Source organism: Balaenoptera ricei, chromosome 13 (assembly GCF_028023285.1).
Source record: "Balaenoptera ricei isolate mBalRic1 chromosome 13, mBalRic1.hap2, whole genome shotgun sequence".
In the NCBI taxonomy this organism is placed as follows: Eukaryota; Metazoa; Chordata; class Mammalia; order Artiodactyla; family Balaenopteridae; genus Balaenoptera; species Balaenoptera ricei.
Genome location: NC_082651.1, coordinates 72,699,124 through 72,705,615, shown reverse-complemented (window position 1 = coordinate 72,705,615; position 6,492 = coordinate 72,699,124). Strand labels below are relative to the sequence as shown.

The 6,492-nt window shown below is 36.9% G+C and overlaps 1 non-coding gene across 1 annotated transcript; it reads right to left on the bottom strand.

Annotated features, from left to right (window-relative positions):
• Positions 1-410: 410 nt before the first annotated feature.
• Positions 411-517, bottom strand: LOC132347143 (U6 spliceosomal RNA). The gene has a single exon (XR_009497100.1). It is a non-coding gene; the product is annotated as a U6 spliceosomal RNA (small nuclear RNA).
• Between the last annotated feature and the right edge of the window lie 5,975 nt (positions 518-6,492).

Sequence of the window (6,492 nt, the reverse complement as noted above, 5' to 3'; positions counted from 1 at the left end):
AGTGGACTGGATGAAAAGAAACCGGTTATTAGGCAAGAACAGGGGTTGTAGTTACCCATGACTACTTTTAGCTATGCAGAGTCATATATTCTGCAGGTTTACAGCTCAGCACCTTCACCTTTTTTCACTGGTATTTCATGTAAGGCTTCAACCACTGTAATTTTTGCTGATGCCGAAGCTTGTCCTTGGGAATTGAATGCGTGGCACCCATATTCTCCGGCATCTTCCTTACTAAGAGGAGAAACCAGCACCCAGCCAGTTACTTCATGCTTTTCTGGGCCACCCCGGGTCTGAATGGCCAGGTTGCCTCGGTCACCAGGCAAGAGTTCTGCTCTTTGAACTCCATAGTGACCCCTTTTAACCTTGTTCCAGATGAGGGCAAGGGTTGGGATTCCGATGACCTCGCAGCTAAAAATACGGAACGCTTCATGAATTTGCGTGTCATCCTTGCGCAGGGGCCATGCTAATCTTCTCTGTATTGTTCCAATTTTAGTATGTGTGCTGCCGAAGCGAGCACCAGGCATCTTCATTTAAAAAAAAAAAAAAAAAGCTTTTTAGATGATTCCAATATGTAGTTAAAACCATTGGCTTAATGTTTTAGCTCTCCTGGGTAAAATAGCATTAACACAGGAGTTATCAAATGTTTTACTCCTTTACATTAGTAACAGTTATTGAGGGCCTCTAATAGCTTTTGTTTACGTGGATTATGTCTATTAATATTTATTGTATTGAAAATTAAAACAGGCATTTTATAAATATTTAATTATGGATTTATTTTAAAACAACAAAAGCATTACAAGTTAATAACATTTTTATGAAAAAAGTTGTTACGCTTTCTAAAACATAAAGGATTTCATGAGAAGATTGGCATTTTTTAACATTTAAAAAATGTTACTGACTTATTAGAAAACAACTGGATTTGTTTATGCATTCAATCTGCTATGACATGTTATTTTGGTTGAAGTATATGAAGAAAATGCAGCCTCACATGGACATGTAGTAGGAAAAGGAAGGAGTATTTTAATCACCTCTTCAGATAATTATGGATAATCTTTTTTGTTATTAAAACAAAACATGACAAATAATAATGTCATAAAAGTTAGTTGTAATGCAGAATATGAAACTGTATAAATAAACATTTTTACTCCATTACATTAAAATCCATTGGTCTCTCTTATACTTTGAATGGACCTTTTCTCTGTGATTGGGCATGGAGCATTTGCAAAACATTGGTTCACTGAGTTATACAGATATTCCAAATGTTGAACACTTTATTATAAATTATTTTAAAAATCACATTTGTTAAAATAACTGACTTTGTCAGAAAAGTTGTTACATGTCAGGAAACTGTCAAGCTTATGGTAGCAGATACAAGTTTTCCAAAATTCCAGTTTTCACTTGAAAGATGCAGTTTTATCACTGACAACAAATACTGTCATTGTCCTTGAAGGCCTAGGCACACTTTATTCATTTTCAAACAAATGTCTGCCAAATAATCAAGTCTGAATAATCAGGATATCAGTCAATTATTCTTTCAAGTAAAAGTAGAATTTTATGAAAAAAGCAGGTAGCTCATCTCACATCTCAAATAATTGTACACGTGCTTTTCCTTGAGACAATATTTGTCCTTCAGTATGTAGCATCTGCTAGAAGTACTTTATTTGTATCTCCCATTTTGTCATGTGGAATATTAAAAGATTCATAATCTCAACATCTGCTTCCGGTCAAGATGGAGTAACAGACTGGATTTATCATCTTATCTTCAAATATATATATCAAACAGTGATGCTCAAATATTGGAAAACAGACATCACAGGAGAGTCATAAAAGAAGGAAAACAAATGAGATGAGCTGGATGCTTTCCCCATCTTGCTGTCTTGAGAGATTTCCCAGGTTGGAGGAATCCAACCAGAGCTGGGTTGTCTCTATTAGACGAAAGGACAGAGTTGAGGACTTGGGAAGGTCAAGTGGCTAGAATTTGCAGAGTATGGGAGGAGAGAGAGGGAGCTTCCAGGAGAGAGTGCTTCAGGGATCAGTAAAGGTTTCTCCATAAGTCTTCAGCTGAGTACAGATCAGCACATGCATGTGAGGAAACTACTCAAGGCTGGGGAAAGATCTACTGAAAAAGAGCAAGCATAACAAGCCCGAGAGCACAGATAAGGAGTATTTTGTGTTTCCACCAGTCAGAGTGGAAAAGCCTCAAAATACCAGGGCAAAAGTAGAATATCCAGAGAGTATCGCTTCTGTAAAGTGTCAAATTATACCAGGATTACAGGCTGCTCTGCTCCAGTCTAAGAAAACTGGAAAGCAAGCCTCCAGAGGACCAAACTATTTCCAACTCAACTGTGTTTCAGAACAAAGATCAAGAATATTTAAAGGATGCAAATATGCCCAGCACCTCCCAAAAAAGTAAAATCTGGTATCTAATAAAAAAGTTACCAGGCATGCAAAGAAGTAGGAACCCATAATGAGGAGAAAAACCAATCAATAGAAACAGACACAGAGATGACACAGATGATAAATTGGCAGACAAGGATATTAAAACAGTTGTCATAACTATATCCCATATGTTCGAGAAGGATGAAGAAAGGTTGAGCATGTTAGGGAGAGATATGGACAGTATAAAGAAAATCTAAGTCAAACATCCAGGGCTTCCCTGGCAGCGCAGTGGTTGGGAGTCTGCCTGCCAATGCAGGGGACACGGGTTTGAGCCCTGGTCCGGGAAGATCCCACGTGCCATGGAGCAACTGGGCCCGTGTGCCACAGCTGCTGAGCCTGCGCTCTGGAGCCCATGAGCCACGGCTGCTGAGCCCGCGTGCCACAACTACTGAAGCCCACTGGCCTGGAGCCTGTGCTCCGCAGCGGGAGAGGCCACCGCGGTGAGAGGCCTGTGCGCTGCGGCGGGTAGTGGCCCCCGCTCGCTGCAACTGGAGAAAGCCGCACGCAGCGGCGAAGAACCAATGCAGTCAAAAATAAATAATAAATAAATAAATTTAAAATAAAAAAAAAAAATCCAGAGAAAGAAAAAAGCTCGTCTGGGATGAAGAGGACATTGAATAGAATTAACAATGGTAACAACAAAGATTAGGCACTGCAAAAGAAAATATTAGTAAACTGGAAGACACAGGAATAGAAACAATACAAATGAAATAGTCAAAGAAAACACAGGAAAAATAAACAGAAAACTGGTGAACTGTTGAAAAGCTTCACACAACTTAATATGTGTGTAATTGGAGTCACCAAACCAGGAGGGGGCATAAAAATACTTGAAGAAATAATGGCTAAAAATTTTCCAAATTTGATGAAAACTTAAAACCCACTGATCCAAGAAATTCTATGAACTCCAAGCACAAGAACATAAAGAAAATTCCACCAAGGCATATCATAATCAAATTGTTTAAAAACTGGGATAAAGAGAAAATCTTAAGACAGAGGCGCGTTACATGCAGAGGAACAAAGATTAGGATGACAGCTGATTTCTCATCAGAAACAAAGCAAGCACGAAGACACTGGAGCAACATCTTTAAAGTACTGAAAGAAAAAAATCGGTCAACATAGAATTCCATGCTGAGAAAAGATATCTCTCAAAAACAAAGGCAAAATAAAAAATTTATTATCAGCATACAGAAATCACCACCACACCTGCACTACAAGAAATGTTAAAGGACATACTTTATGCAGAAGGAAAATGATACCAGATGAACATATGCATCTACACAAAGGAAGGAAAAAAGAAGACTTAAAAAGCCCCTTATTTTAACAATCTCTTTGAAAGATAATTTTTTTATGCAAAGATAATAATAATGTATGGTGGGGTTAATAACATATTTATAGGTAAATATCTAAATACCATATTTAGAAGTAAAATATCTGACAACAATAGCACAAAGACTAAGAGGGGAAATAGAAGTAAACTATTTTAACATTCTTGTACTATACACTAAATGATACAATAATTATTGATTGTATATAGTGACACATTAAAGATGTATACTATAAATCCTAAAACAACCACTAACAACAAAACAGAGGTATAGCTTACAAGCTAACAAAGGAGATAAAGTAGAATAATAAACAACAATTAATCCAAGATAAATGAGAAAAAGTGGTAAAAACAAAGAACAGATGGGACAAATAGAAAACAAACAGCAGAGTGGTACATTTAAACTTGGGCATATCAATAACCACAGTAAGTATAAATAGTCTAAATACCCCATATAAAAGCCAGAGGTTTTCCAATTGGATAAAAACAAACAAGACCTAACTGTATGCTTATAAGAAGCCTACTTTATTTGTAAAGAAGAAAACAGTTTAAAAGTAAAAAGGACTGAATAAGATACACCATGCTAATGCTGATCAAAAGAAAGTTGGAGTGGCTATATTCATATTAGGAAAAAAGTAGATTTCAGAGCAAAGAATTGTTACCAAATAAAAATGGGTCATTTCACAATGACAAAGGGGTCAATTTGTCAAAAGGACGTTGCAATCCTAAATATTTATGCACTTAATAAGAAAGTTTAGAAATACATGATATAAAAATTAATAGAACTGAAAGAAGTAGGCAAATCCACAATTATAGTTAGAGATTTCAACACCACTCTGTTAGTAATACATACAACAAGTAGACAGAAAATCAGATATTGTATGGAAGATTTGGGGAACATGATCAGCTACCTTGACCTAACTGATATTTATACAACACTCTACCCAATAACAGCAGAATACACATTCTTTTCATGTCAGAAGGAACATTTACCAAGACGGATCATATTCTGGGCTATAAAACATTCTCAAAAATTTTTAAAGGATTCATCCATACCAGGTCCACTCTCTGACCAGGATGGAATTAAATTTGAAATCAATAACAAGAAGATATAAGGGAAATCCTCAACTATTTGGAAACTAAATAACATAATCTAAATAACCCATGGGTAAAGATGGATATGAGTAAAGATAGATATGTTCATTCTCTTGATTGTGATGATGGTTTCATGGGTGTAAACATATATTAAAACTCATCAGATTGTATACTTTAAATAAGCACAGTTTAACATATTCTAATTCTATCTCAATAAAGCTGTTAAAAAAAAGACGTGCTCAAAGGTTGAGATTTAATAATAACCACAATTTTTATTTCTTCATCAATGATATTGTTAAGTGAGACTGGCTCTTTTTCTTTTCTTTTGTCTTTCTATCTCTTTTTTCTTTTTCTTTTTTTTACTGTGCAGGGCAGTGAAGTAGGTTTTTTTTTTAAATAGTACAATTTTGTGTTCTGTCTTGATAAGTGCTAAGTGCCAGAAGTTTTACCCACTATTGCTTTAGCAACATCAGTGCAAAGTTAATACAGTAAAAAAGTAAAACTTGCTTTTGTATTATTGTAAAAATTGATTTGACCTTGCAGACATCCAAAAGGGTCTTCGGGAATCTCCAGGGGTCAATGGATCACACTTTGAGAACTACTGTTTTAATACAACTTTCTGGTTATTACTGCTTTAGTCCAATAGTGTCTCTTTAAAGGTAAGACTAGGTATATGAAAATCCTGCCACCAAAACTGCATGGGTAAGACCTTTATTAGCAGTTGAGTCCTTAATGTGCTTCAAATCACAGTATAGAATCTATACCATAATAAAGATGATAACCATTCCACCTGTGACTAATGCTATCACTGCATACACAAATTATTTTTTTCCATGATGAAAAAATGGGGCCTGCGGTTGTTTAGTTAAATGTAATAGTCATGGGTTATCTTCCATATGAAGAGTTTGAAGACAGAAAAAGTTGTAGTAGGGAAAAAAATAGCAGATAGAAGGCATTTCTGAAAGTCTCCAGAATGAAGGAGGAGAGAAAAGAAGAATGAATGAAGAAAAGGGGAAGGGTATGTTTAGGGTATAAGGCATAAGAAAAGATAAAAATAAAGAAGGAAGGGACACATAAATAGAGAATTGTATTGGATTTGCAGATTTATGGAAAGTTGTCAGAAAAGCCCGCCGGTGTAAAAAACAATTTACTAAAATCAGTTTCACGTACTATGCAAAATGTTTTAGATGTATGGGATACATTACACGGATATATGAGTGGTGGATACAGAGATGTACTGTTCATATTCCCTTCAGCGAAGGACTCTGCTCCAGCTGTTGGAGTGTCGCTGGCAGACAGCCTCTAGCTGTCAGCTCCTTTGGCTGCAGAGAACTGCTTATAGGAAGTCACCCCACTGAGGTGAGGGTACAAAGCTTCAGCCATTTGGGGTCACTGTGGGACAAGTCTGACAGGCGCTTTCAGCTCCAGGGCGCTCCATGGGGCTGGGTGAAGGTGTGGAGGAGGAGGCCGCTTCCCGGCTGACTCTTCCCTCTGCCCAGTCTGGTTCCTCCTTCTCCCTCCCACAGGGGTTTGTCCCGAGGGCACTCACTAATACACATCCTGAATGCTAAGCTCTGTTTCAGAGTCTACTTCCTATAGATCTCAAACTGCAACAGCATCTTACTGACTTAAAT